This window comes from Geospiza fortis, unplaced genomic scaffold, assembly GCF_000277835.1.
Source record: "Geospiza fortis unplaced genomic scaffold, GeoFor_1.0 scaffold98, whole genome shotgun sequence".
Taxonomy (NCBI): domain Eukaryota; kingdom Metazoa; phylum Chordata; class Aves; order Passeriformes; family Thraupidae; genus Geospiza; species Geospiza fortis.
This window is the reverse complement of record NW_005054306.1, coordinates 9285657-9300157: the sequence shown is the minus strand read 5'-3', so window position 1 is coordinate 9300157 and position 14501 is coordinate 9285657. Positions and strand designations below refer to the sequence as shown.

The window sequence follows — 14501 nt, the reverse complement described above, 5'->3', positions numbered from 1 at the left end:
GAGCTAGACACAGGTGATCCTCACTGAAAGACCTGGTGTGAATAAAGTGACACACGTGCCAGAGGACACTGAAGAAATCATTATTAGTATTGGTTGGATGATGCAAAGTGCAAATGAACCACTTGAAGGCAGCCAGCTATTTTTCTGCTGTAGTCAACAGGGAATACTGAAAAGGACTCAGATGCCTGAAGTGATATACTTTCCTTAATTTCAATCTGCCTTGATTGGTTGAATGGAGTCACAGACCAAATGCTTTTGCAGCTGTGGAAAAAAGATGCAGAAAAGGAAACAGGACGTGCTCAAAGTGAATGTAGACAAGGAAAAACACCCCCCCAATAAAATAAATGACATTCTATTGCACATATGGCAGTTCTAAAGGTCCATGTAACTCTGTATCCTGGAGATTTTTGTTTGTTTATTTCTTTCAGAGGTTTGAGATCACTCTGGGAAAGAAAGTAAGAAGCAAGCAATAGGCAGAGTCCTTCCCTAGTGTATTTTGGCAACAAACAACTAGGTAAATCTGTCAGTAGTTAGGGAATTGCAGAATTCAAGTGCTAAAGTCTTTATCAGGATTTTCTAAACTACTCTGCAACCAGCAATATTCAAACAATTTCTAACCACTCTACACAAAGCCCAGAACTGCTAGTGCCCCTAAGTGTAGCAGGCACTGTTGCAATATTACAGATACTGCAAACATGCCATGAGACACATTTACCACAGTAATTCTTCCAGGGAAATTACCAGTGAGACAACCTTTGCACAATGTACTTACTGTAAAAGCCCTGTATTTCTGATGCCTGTCACTTAATGTTATTTCTTTTCAAATCTTTCTAGCCACAAAAAAACCAAAGACAATTAAGGAAAAAGAAGGTAGGAATTTATTCTATGTGTTCATATATATGTAGAAGATCACAATAAAAATAGCATGAGAGTACAAATTTGCATGTATTGTTGTTTGAGGCAACCCCTAAAATATCTGTGTTAATTCTCAAATAATTTTACTTAAAAACTTTAGGTAAAATCTATTCAACAGTCAGTTTACCAAACTTTAACTGTGCTACTTTTACTTTGTAGAAAAAACAACTGTGAAGAAACAGCTGAAAGATGAAAAAACTAAAGGTAATAAAGGGATGAAAATCTCTGCAAACAGCAATAAAAATGCAAACATTGAGGTTTGGCGGATTTTATGGGATTAGAAAAAGGAGTTTTTTTAGTCTTCCTACATACATGCAAGTAAACAAAAATGATGAAATTGTACGTAAATCCCCAGTAATTGAATGTCTGGTGCCTCCTTTGCATATGAGTACAAAGGATTACATCAGCGCATCCAGTCTGGTGCAGCGGTGCCCTGCCTGTGACCTCCCTGGCTGGCACAGCAGGGACCTGTGCAGTCCCCAGTGCTGCAGCCCAGGATCAGCAGGCCCCACCCAGTCTGCTCCTGTGCTCCCCAATGAGGGAGTGCAAAGTTCATCTCCATAGCTTGTCTGGTGCCTTAGGTCACCATCCATTCCATAAAATAACTCCAGTGATATGCAATAAGTACACAAGAAGTCCTTTTTTATACACAAGACAGACTTCATGATCACCCATATTGTGGCTAATCTCTTGGTCCCAGCACTGCCTTGATTGTTTCCTCACAGTGATATGCAAATAGAGAAATGCTTTCTGTTATACCTCTAAAAATAATTAATAGCAATAAATTACAGTATCTTATTAGGTAAGTGATTGAAGGCATAAATATCTTCTCTATATTGGTTAAATGCAATGACTTGCACATAAAATTTGCATGTTGAAATCTCAAACCTCAAAGGATAGCAGTACCACTGGTGGCAGTGCACTAAATTACTGTCTAGAAGCAGTTTGCGTATATGGTTATTTTGGACAGAAAATGTATCTGTTTCAGGCTATGCCTGAGAGTCAGGCTTTAAAAAAAATCTGGTTTATAGAAATTATTATCTGAGAGATGATTCCAAGAAACAAACATGTTTCTTATTGAAATTTATTTCAGTATTTTGATCTGAGACTGTAGATTAATTTATTATCTATGTTTTTTAATGTATCCCACCAGTAAAAGAAGATCCACGACATCAAAACCTGACATCAGGTACATGATTTTTCTTTATTGTAAAGGATTTAGGAAAGTTGTGGTTTGTTGTTTGGTTTTGTTTGGTTTGTTTTGGGTGTTTTTAGGGCTTTTTTAAGGGAGATCACACTTAACAATATTTTCATATTTCTAATTCAAGTCTATGGAACAAGATGTGAGACAAGCCAGGCAAATCAAATCCATAAATCTTGTTCCTGTGAAGAATGAATTGCTGAAATGGTATTGCTTTACCATCTTTCTAAATTTTTAAACATATATTCAACTGATAACCTTATAAAACAAGAGGTCTGTAATTAATATGGCAGTGCAGTATTTAAAAATAATATTTTATCCTCATAGAAAATCTTTTCCATAACAAAGTCACATAGGGAGAAACATGTTCAATTTGTTTTCTCACATTAATAAATATTGTCTCCCATCACATTCTGCCCCCACTCCACTCCAGCAAAAATGGTGAATAAAGATCAGCATCTCAGGAGAAAATCTCCCTCCATTGTGTAACCATGTTTTTACTAGCTTACAGCAAAAGGAACTATATCTTCCAGATTCTTGACTAGTATAAATTAAATTAATAGCTATGACTTCAGTGGAACTGCATTAATTCATGACATACAAGGATCAAAGTCTTTAATCTCACCTGACATCTAACTGATTTACACAGAAAATATGAGCTACGTATGAATATGGTTCCTCCTAATGCAACTTTGTAGTCTTAACCTACTAAGGAAAGTATTTATCTTCTCATTATCCGGAATATTTTGTTGTATATGTTTTTTTGACTTCTTTACTGTAAGTAGAATGATTTAGAGTCCTACAATCATGATATAAAATGTGTAACATATGTGCAGTTATATGTATATATTTATTTAGAAATATCTATTTATCCATATGTAGAAACTTTAAATCATAGAAAAATAAAAAAGATGCCTAAGTATAAAACAAATGCAGAACAATCTGTTTTCAAGGAAGAGAGAGTACAAATTAAGTGCTAAATAAAACTTGGATTGGTTACTGTGTGTATTATACAAAAGTATTTGCACACATGGCTCACTTTGTTTTATAAGGGCAACTACATCTACTAAAAAGAACAGCTTCACTTTTTTCATCTTATTTTCTTTAATCAGGAACACAGCGATATGGAGTCCATAAATAATGGTATAGACTAGATAAGATATAGATATAGACATAGATAAGATATAGACATAGATGAGATATAAACTTTTATTCCTCTCGATTATTATATTATCAACTGACAGATACAGAAGGTAGAATCCATGTTGTCAAAAATTTATTGATATTTAATAACACAGAATATTTTATAGATCAGGAAATGTTAATCATAATATATAACCAGCACATTAAACCAAAGATTTCGCCAGGAGAGAAAAGAATTCTCCTATGCATCAAAATCTCAAATTTAGTGTAAAACAAAAATGTACTAAAAATTTTCTCTCACTGGACTTTCTCTTGCCCACTACCCTCCTACAAAGTTTGCATCATTCAAAAACTGTTTCTATGACTTTCATCTACATTACTTATGACAATTGTTTGATTCAGTTGTATGTTATCACTGGGCAATTATTCTCGGCTGGGTGTTTCTCAGATCATAAGCAGCTCTGTGCAAAATCAGTTCTTTGTAACTGGCTTTGCAAACAGAACTTACTATTTAAGTGTTCTTAAAATATTCATTGTCCACCAAAAAGAATACTTAGCTTTCAGACAACGGATGAAAGGTTTCCAGAAGAACATCAAAGTTACTCTTTTGGATGTTGGTTTTAGGTATTTGCAAAAAATTGAAAATTTAAAAGTTTAGTCCAAGTCCTATGTTATGTATACTTGAATTGGAACTTGATGACTTTCACCTGTTCTGTTTGCACATTAAGACAGTGCTTTTTACCCAGTTCACTGAATAATAATTTTATTTTTCTGATAAGTGAAAGTAGAAAAGGATTTACACATTCTGAGCTAATCTAAAACTTTAAATAGTAAATCTTCAGTCAGCCTTCAAAAGCTGAATAGATTCCCATGTTTATAGATTTTGCTCAGAACTCTTCAGCCTTTCCCTGATATTAAAAAGCAATCAGATAAAGAAGATTAAGCAATTTTAAAAGCTGTATATAGCTGCAATTTTAGAATGGGTCACATTTGAACAGAATTTTAAGCACTACTGTACCTTTCATAAATAATGGTGCAATATGCAGTAGACACTAAATTTCACTCTCCTGGAGATCTGCAAGCAATTAATTAGAATGCCTTCCTCTTCTTTTTCCTCCCCTAAATGTCATAGTTGACACCTGTACTGAGGCTGAAATTTACCAACAGCAAAAAAAAGGGAACTCTTGGAACTTCATTTTTATTTCTATCTTATACAAATGTATTTGGAGGCACACACAAGCAGTTTTTTTGACTTTTGGAATGAAATTTAAGGAGAGTAAAAATTCAACTCTCTAGTGAGGATTATCTACCATAACCTTTATATGAACAGCTGTATGCTTCTACATGTTGAATTTTTTTCAAGGCTAGCATCAGAGAAAGAAAATCTAAATGGATCAAAAGTTCATTATATTTATCCTAATTACCTTCCAACTGCCCTCTTGAATGAAAACTCTGGAACTAATGTATATGGCATTTAGAATACAGTGAGTTGAAGGGGTTGACATTTTTACTGCCCACAGATGTGCAAATGTGGCAGAAATAAAGAGAGGCTGTGTTGCAAGAGCATAAAAAGTGAGAATTCATTAAACTGATACTATTCCCACATGTTTGGTTTGCTTTTTATTTTAATTAGAATAGAGCGTGCATTACTTTCAAGGTCAAGTGAAACCAAACCAGTCATGATAACTTCCTTGTAGGTGTGTCATAATAAGAGTTACATAATTTGTGCATCTACCCTCATACATTATTAGAGGTTTGAAACTTTATTTGATGTGGGAACTGTTATACTTATTGTTTAGTTAAAGAACTTGTGCTTCTGTGAAAACTGAAGTCAACATTAAGCAGAGTTGGAACACTGTTTATATGAACATACTGTGCGAGAACTTTTATGGAAGGAAAAGCACCTCACCTAGATTTTTCATGTACTTCTTCAATGATAGAGATTCTCAAATACAATACCTATTCTCAAATATTTTCTAGCATAAAGAGCAATCATTTCATCATACTATCAATATATATTCAATGCCACATATTAATCACCACATGAAAACCTCAACAACTGCAGGGGGTGAATTCATTATATGTCTTAAAAGCATGTGAGAATTGGTTTATTACTGAGGTTGTTTCAGTCCTTTGCACTTTCTGTGTAGTAATACATTTTCCAAAGTAAAAATGACTTCCAAGTCTGCAAAAGCAGAAAGTTTTATTTGGTGTGAGGTTTGATATGATAGCCGTTTGGGAGACTATGAAGGAGAATTCCTCAGTGCTGAGAGAATGTAAACTTGTCAGCAGTGCAATGTGGGAGATATTTCCCATATATAATTATTTTCAAAGAGAGTAAGATGACTTCATTTTTTTTCTTGGTTCTGGAGCATATGAAGGCTTTTGAGTAAAACATGATATTTTTCATCATTCTGAAGCAGCAAGTTTTGTCAAATTCATTAAACACGAACACTGGTAATATTCTATAATACAGAAGCATTGAACAACTTTAAAAACATTGCACAACTGTCCAAAGAGAAAGTAAGAACTTTGTCTCTGCAATGCAGTTAGCTCTCACCTATAGACAGGCGATGAACTGCAGATACTATATTCTCTGCTCTCCTTGACACCCAGTCTCTGTGTCTCAGATGTATGATGGTTCTGATATACTCTTAGCAGTTTCTTCCAGAAATTCAGCAGTGTGAACTTGTACTGACTAGAATTTTCTCACCAGATTTCAGCAATAAATCCCTAATATTTATGTTGTTATTTTCTGGATATTAGAAAGTCTGCTGTTTGCTAGAATATCCTTAGAAGGAACTGACACTCTGAGAAGTTTCAGAATTTTGTTGCAACAGAATTTCTTGTAAAAGATCTGTTCTCATTTATTTACAAGACCTGTGTCTCTGTAGGTTATTCTCATTAAGATTTTCATCACACTCCAATACAAGAATTCAGCAACAGAGCAGGATGAGCTGTGCACTAAGGCTGCTTGCAGGAGAGTCCAGGTAGAACATCCTCCATTCTGTGGGTATACAGGAATGTCCCAACATTTCATGTTGGTCAGAATTGTGAGGACCAAGCGTGTATATGTAGGCCTTCCAGCAACTTGCTATTAGTCATTCCATTATCCTGAAGTTGGCTTTTAAGCAAATACTTGGAGACTAAATCCCATCAGACTTGTCTAAATGAAGACATGGAGGAATACTGCCCGCTTAGAAGATGCATATGTTTAAAGAGCACAGTTAAACCATGCTAAATGCTGGAGTGGTCATTTATTAAGAACTAAGGTGACTTTGATTCAATTTGGTTTAACCTACTATGGAATTTTCACTGATGCTGCTTTAATTCTGAATGAGCATATACACAACATTTTATTGGACTAATTAATCTCTTTTTAATTTATCTTGAATTAATCTTGCTTATTTTTTCTATGCAGAAAATACATCCAAGGGGGAAATTTCAGCCATATTTTCTAAATGAAAACTTTAAGATCTGTCCTGAAACTAACTAAATGTCACTGGAAAATTTCTAATAGATTTCAATAAGTTTTGAAACTCAAAATCTGTAAAGATGTACCAAAAGGAGAACTAAATATCGGCTTTTATGTTAACAATGAGTTTATAGATAGGCTCTCAGCATAGTGAGATTATAAATTAAATTATGAATTCCAGAGATTCTATTTAAATGACCAAAGGTTTAAGCTTTAGGTTTCAAAACAAAACAATTTCACAGTGAGAATCTACAAGCATTTTGGGTTCATGTTGTTTTTCCCACAGGAGCTTCTTCAACATCCATCCCTTGCTTTGAATTAATCTTTTTTACTTTTTGCTATATTTTGTAATTTAATTACCTTATCTAGAATTTATTTATTGTCTAGATTTGTAGAATTGGGAATTACTGAGAATGAATCTCAATTCCTATCTGCCACACACATTTTGAGTATGACCAAGCCCCTTCATCAGGCCCTTGACAAATTGCAGCTGTAGGTACTTTGCTTTTAAAATGATAGAGACAATGATAGTTTCTTTATACCTTTGTAGTCATTGTGCAGTATCTAAGGGGTTAAAGTGATACTCTTTCAAAGCCCTCTTCAACTGGAAAGCCTGTTTTACAGCTTCTATTTTCCAGGAGGGCACTAGGGCTTCCGAGTTACAAAATAATGTAGGTGGAGTGCAAGCTGCTTGTTCCTCTTGATTTTGCACAATTCCAGATGCATCAATACAAGAGTCATTGGTGCCTGAGGTTAATAGACAAGACTTCTATTTGATAGGTCTGTTTACCTTTCAGAAACCCCTTTATGTAAAATATTCCAAAACAATTACCCGGTGAAATAATTGCACATTAATTTTTGTGCTCCCAGGCACACCTAGTAATGTGTGGAGATGGCTCATGTGGCGCATGCATATGCACAGCACTAAGTTTAATATTTGGAGAGCTCTGCAGTTTACAGTGGAGAGATATTTCCTGGTGTCTTTGAAGATCTGCTTGGTGAACATGACTTCAAATGTGGGTGCTGGTACTCAACCTAAATCTTGCTCAAAGTGGCTGAAGTCCACCCTAAATCTTGGTCCACAAACATTATTAGACCTCTCCCATTACACTTGATAATGTGCCCCATTATCTTGGAGTGGTTTTTGATAGTTTTTGATATCAAAAGAGTATGAAAAAACTACCTACCAGAGAACACACTAAGGGAAAACTCACAGACAGTGATCCTGGCAATAAAGGACATTTGGGAAAAAAAATAATTGGAGGACAAGCAAAATTTTAAAATGCACAAAGTAATCAGAAGCTGTGTTTTTTTACAATTAACTCATTAATTGATTCTTTCTTTTGTTAATCCCAAAATTTCTTTATCTAGCAAATTATTGAAGAAATACCTGTTTTCTATAAATGCAGGACAGACTGGTGGAACTAAACATACAAGCCTACGGGAAAAGAAGAAAGACTATGAAAAAATTTATGATTTAGCACGCTGGTTTAGATCCAGTAGAGAGAAGCTGTTTTGCTTAAATTTGAAAAATGAACTCAATTAGTATTGTTATTTAAGCCTGTTTAATGAGTTCATTCTTTTCCCGTTAACTGGGTCAAAACATTTTTTTAAAACTAAACTAAAATGTTCCAAACACTTGTAAATATATATGAAATTTATTTCAAGAAAAATGAAGCAAAAATATATCTGTATAAGTCTCTGAACAATTTTGCCACAAACAAAATATAAATGTTTAGTATCTTAGTGAACATTATTATGTTCATTTTGCCCTTTAGGCTGACTGGCATATCTTCTTAAATCACATTGCAAGAGAAGAGAAAAAAAGTACATATTATGTATTCCCATGACATACTTTGTGAAAGTAAAGTTATATACAAAATGTAATTCTTCAGCAGTTTTCTGAGTCAGAGATTATTTATCTTTGTTTCAGATAAATGGCCATTTCTTCAAATCCCTCTTCAGCTTTAGGAAAGTAATTGCTGTCACATTTTTTCATCAGCATAGGTTTTGTTTTTAAAAAATTATCAGCTGAAACCAGGCTTCCTGATATTGGAGTGAGTTCATGTTTCCAGACTATCGTCAGCATAGTGAAATCCTGTGGAAAAATCCTAATTATGTGATACAATTTTTAAATCAGTGGCAGCAGATGTTTTGAAATATTTTAAGACAGCCTATTGAGTTCCTACAGTTTCTTCCTGTCTTTCCGTATTCCCAGAAATGTGCAAATTCATGAATGTATGAAGATATTCTAATTTAGCTCCATTTCTCATTGTAAGTAGCACACAAGCACAGATCTGATCTTTTCTTATCTTAAGCACTTAGAAAAGAGCATATTTTCTCCATGGTAAATCAGAGAGGAACTTCCCATCTGAAGGGTTACTCATCCTTTCAGAATCTGAATTGCATCCCAGCTTTATGTCACATGGCTAGAGCTAAATCCAGAAGGTAATGCCTCCAGTGCCTGTTGTTAAGCATGGTGAATTTGGTTCTACCTGAGTTTGCCAGCAGCTCAAGTTTATCAGACAGTTCAACACCGTCTCTTTACTGAGTTTTTATTGTCATAAAAGAAGTCCTGCTGTTCCCAGCAGAGGAGCTGTTATTGAGGAAGACAAGTGTGCGAACATAATGCTACACAAAATCCAAACATCTCCCAAACCTTTATTTAATAAAGATTCAGTTAGAATGATAACTGAAATGAAGAAATCCCTTGCATCATTCAAACACCAACTTCCCTTTCATTAGCTGCTTAACTGCCGTATCATACACTGTTTCCCTCCTCTCCTTCCTCTTCTCCTCTCCTTCCCTCCTCTCTCTATCCCACGCCTTTATAATGAAATAAATATATGGTATTAACATCCTGTTTCTTTTTATCCATTCTTATTAACATAAAAAGATCCCTGACTGTTTATTCCTTCTTCTTTAGTTTTATCCTTTTTTGTGCACATAAATGTGTTTGTATATAAAATTTAAACCAATCTTTAAATGTGAATAACAGTTATTTAAAAACAATTATTTTCTTGTGATATGTTGAAATTACATTAGTTGAATGTACTGGACATAGGAATAAGTTGACAGAGATAATGTCATGTCAACATGCCTAAATTTGATGTCCAGTACACAGTGTGTCCTACCATGACACTGTCAGTGTTTATTGAGCAATAGCAAGAGAATCCAATTTGATTTTGCTCCCCACCAAAAACACTGTATTATTACTATTACTGTTGCACTGTGAAAGTTCAATAACTTCTGGTCTTTCTTATATATAATTTTTTGAATGATTCATCCATTTGCTCCTATGTTTCAGTAATAAAACAAATCATGCCAGTACTAGACTCCTTTGAAAACTCAATGCTAGCAAAATTGTAAAACTTGTGTGCTCTGATTATTGCTATGCTTTGTTGAAAATGTCTGCATTGCCACATATGTGTTGCACTGTTACATCTTGCATGGTTTTACTGTCTAACAAAAAGAATTTTTTTAATGACTCTTGGGGGAATGTCACTTTGAGGATGTTCACACATTTACAGGAGAATTACGTGGTTTGTGTGCAGTGACCATAACATGGAATGTAACGATATTCCATAAATATACAGCTTATCCATCCATTTAGCCTTCTTACTAGACAAGGCAAGAGCCAGTTAACGAAATACAAATTTTTTTTTCTTAAATGGTTGTTAGATGCCATCTATCACACTCAAGCTAAAAGAAAGAAATAATAAATTTCACCTCCTATTGCAAAATTGGTTTTCTTAGAATAAAGATCACATTCATTGAGCTTTGCTGTTATGTTTCTAAAAGAGCACTGACTTGGACAAGTCACAGATCATAACTGTTCTTAACCAGTTCTGTTCCCTTAATCTTATATATATTTTTATATGTGGTGATATTTTCCCCTCTAATGGCATTAACTATAATGAGAGTGCCCTTCTAGTGCAATTGATTAGATACATTTTCATCATATTTTATACTAAGATAGTGTTATTAGAGACATGTACTACTGACTTTGTGCTGATACTATTTTTTTCCACATTGAAACACCGATAAAGGCTGATTTCTTTTGTGTATTCAGCAAAATTTGGGGGCAAACTGGGACCACAGGCACTCCACATTATGGAGCAATCTTCTGGGTGTTTTTTTTTCTCACTTTTGAGCATTTTTTGTGAGAAAAGGCAAATTAACTCCTATAGAATAAATCTATTTTACCTTCTCCAGACCTTGTTGGAGAAGTTCCCCAAATGCCTGAAAAAGAGCTGTTAAGGAGAATCTGAATTCTCATGGCTATAATAACAATGTTATTGCTAGTATTTAATTCTGCTCCTCAAACATATTTAGCCCTTTTTCATTAAATAACTTATTATCTGACAAACCCCTTGATAAAACAGATATGAAAACTTGGACAGTCTTTGCAAAGATATGCAATTAATTGCATTGCATCAAGACACTTTGAAAGGAGTTTTGGGAGCTACTTTCCAAATATTCTTTATTTTCTTCTGTTATTCAAGATACAAAATTAGACACAAAATAAGTGTCCTCATGGTATAATTGCTTTATTTTTCCTGTATATATATTTTCTATATAATGCTAGAAAAATGTAATTTGAAGAGGATGTTTTTAGATATATAGAATTGACTTAAAGTGGTAGTCATATTTCTTGTTTATTTGTAATGGACATATAAATGTTTTCTCCTCTTCTTTTTCCCATCTTACTTCCCATTAAGCATTGTAATCTCTGAGAATTACAGTAGTATGACCGTATAGCATGATCAATAAGAAAGGAGTGGAAAAGAATTTATTGAAAAATAAATAATATAATTTTTGACCCAAATATGTTGGTTTGAATAGCAGGTATCTATGGGCCATGTTTGTTGTGAACCTAAGAAAACAGTATTTGGTCTCCTGCAGAGGCCCTCAGCATTCAGCTTTTCTATTGAAGAAATAAAATGCAATTAAATGTGATTAAACTAAGACATAAAAGTTGCACAGGCCCACTAAGCAAAGAGACTTACATTCTTCTTTTTAACAAGTGTGAAGGCAAAAAATTGTGATATTTATAAAAGATTCCACATGATTTCCCTTCCCTATCTGACCTGTACTTTGTCTGGTCACTTTGTCATACAGTAATGTTACCGAAATATTACATAACAGGGCTGAAATTGACAGGAAAAGAAGGGGAGAAAGGGGGGAACCACTTGCTTCTCTTCCTGACCCTTTAGTAAGTGAAAAAATCTTTGGTAACCAAATCGTTAGAACAAAACTTTTTGCTGTTGTGTGGTTCAGTTTTGATTGCTGAAATTTGTTTGCACTTCATGTGCATTCCTGAGAAGTAAATGAGTGTAGTTGTTAAAGTTTTTCTTTTATTTGTAATTGCTTACTGAATAGTAGTTTCTAATGCTATGATTGTCTGAATTTCTATGGTTTTTGAATTGTTTATTTCTATTCGGATGGCCTCTGAGTGAAGAAATTGAATTCAAACTAGAAAATATTGTCACACATTCTCTGTAATTTTCCCTTAATCACCAAACTGCTATTGCCTAAAAGAGTTTTCTTTTTAATGAATATTTAATTTGGTGACTTGCATTAAAAACAGCTATCTCCTTATAGAAAGGAGACATTAATCATTGTAATACATAAACAGGAGCACCTTTATACTCTTTAGGATTATTACATTTTATTATGGGATGCTTTCCTCCTTTCTGCTAAAGAATTGAAAACACCAGGACAGTGCTCTTGCAATATTCCTCACATTTCTTGAACCCAGCCCTCTGTGTGACATGCATATCACTAAGAGATCAAGAGCAGAAATAAGCTCCACTTGTGTACTTTATTGGGTAACTGTGGAAAGTACTTAGCATTTCTGCTATACAAGCCCTAAACAACTTCAAATAATCTTTGAATCCAGGGGGTTCTGATTGTTTCTTTTCTTTTTGGAACTCATCTTGGCTGTTCCCTCTCTGACTGATTTCCGTCCTGGCAAAAATTACTTAAAGGAATACTTTTTTACTTTTTTTTTTTTTTTTTTTGAGAAAGTTCCTGAATATCCCTTCCTCCAGCCTTTTAGAAATTAATTCATCTTAGGTACCAGATGTCCTCATATAAGAGCACAAGTTCTAACGTCTTAAAAAAGTGTTATGACACAAAAGCATTGACTTTTTTGTTTCCTCAGTAGCACTCACAAGGGGAATTTAAGTAATTATATTAATTCTCATAAACAACATCCTAAATAAAAGTATAACCGAAATATAAGGGCTTTTTTTTTCCTTCCTGCTTAAGCTGATAACAATGTCTATTTAATATGTCTACTGTTAAACCACATTTTTCTCCTATTGTTACATTTTTTTTCTTTTTGGTAACATTTGCTCTGAAGATATGAGACAATACATTCAAAGTGAGAACCCTCTTCAGTTTAAAAGACACATTCTGCATTCATATTGAATGTGGGAGTTGCAAAGGCAGTGTGGAAAATATTTGTATTCTTATTTGCATGCCAAAATTCAAATTGTTCTCTTGACTATGGTTTGTATGATAACACTGTTGCAGACACAGTAGCAAAAATGTTGTTCTTTTCTGAATGAATATCTTATCTGCATGTTTTGCAGCTGAGGTTTGCTAGATAAAGCAGCCTAAGGGCAACATGAAACAGAAATTGTAAAGAAGCTATAATAAAGTGTAATACTGAAACTATTTCATCCTGTATAGATTTACTATATGGACAACTGACTTTATTTTACCTAAAAAGTTTGAATATGATAGAGACAGACAATTTAGTTTTAAAAAAGTATGAAGTTCATCAGCCATTAAAAAAAAAAAAGGAAATATGAGATACTTACCAGAAAATATGGAAACCTACAGTATGTCTATTTCAAAGCTCTGATTGTTAATTAGCTAAAATATAAAAGATCCATTCCATCAAGGAATGATGATGAAATTTGCTTTTATAAGTGAGTAGTTTTGCACTGGGAGAATTAATAAGCCACAATCTACAAAGATAGTATGGGAAAAAGACTTTTAGTTTGACTGTTTCCAAAACCTGAAAATTACATCTTTCTCTACTTACATTTGGAAGCATAACACCTTGCTTATCAAATCTTGTACTCCCACTAGATCACACATACTCTACAACATATCAAAATAGTTCAATCTTTTACCAAGTGAATCTGCTTAAATTTTAAATCAGGTGTAAACATTGCCTTAGTATTAGGATAAACTCATTAAGCATTGTGCCTTTAGTTTGTCTAACCCTTAAAAGAACATTTGAAGAAAATGGGGACTTATAAGAATGAAATATTTTGGATTAATTCCAAGGAAAATCCAGTTTAAAATTATTAATACAAACTTTTTCTTATACTTGTAGATTGTTGAAAAAAAAAAAACACAAAAAATTTTCCAGAGCTCATGGGTTGAGATAAAGATAGTTTAATAGATAAAACAAAAAGCCACATGCTCAAGCGAAACAAAGCAAGGAATTAATTCACTCCTTTCCATAGACAGAAGCGCATTCAAGCATCTGCAAGAAAATAGAGGGCTGTCGTGGATGACCATTGCTTGGGAAAACAAATGCCATTACTCCAAATGTCCTCCCCTTCTTTCCTCCCCCAGCTGTATCTGCTGAGCACAATGCCATATGATATGCAATTTCCCTGTGGTCACTTGGGGTCCGCTGTCCCAGCTGTGTCCACTCCCTACTCCTTGCGCACACAGACTCCACACTGGTGGGGTGGGGTGAAAGGCAAAAAGGCCTTGATTGAGTTAGTCCAGCTCAGCAGG

General features: G+C 34.1%; 1 long non-coding RNA gene across 1 annotated transcript in view; it reads left to right on the top strand.

Annotated features, from left to right (window-relative positions):
* The first annotated feature begins 1080 nt into the window (after positions 1–1080).
* Positions 1081–14501, top strand: part of LOC115949560 — a 22241-nt gene continuing 8820 nt past the window's right edge. Inside the window, exons 1-2 of the long non-coding RNA XR_004083004.1 lie at positions 1081–1119; positions 2069–2104. This is a non-coding gene — a long non-coding RNA (uncharacterized LOC115949560). The remainder of the gene's footprint in view (positions 1120–2068; positions 2105–14501) is intronic.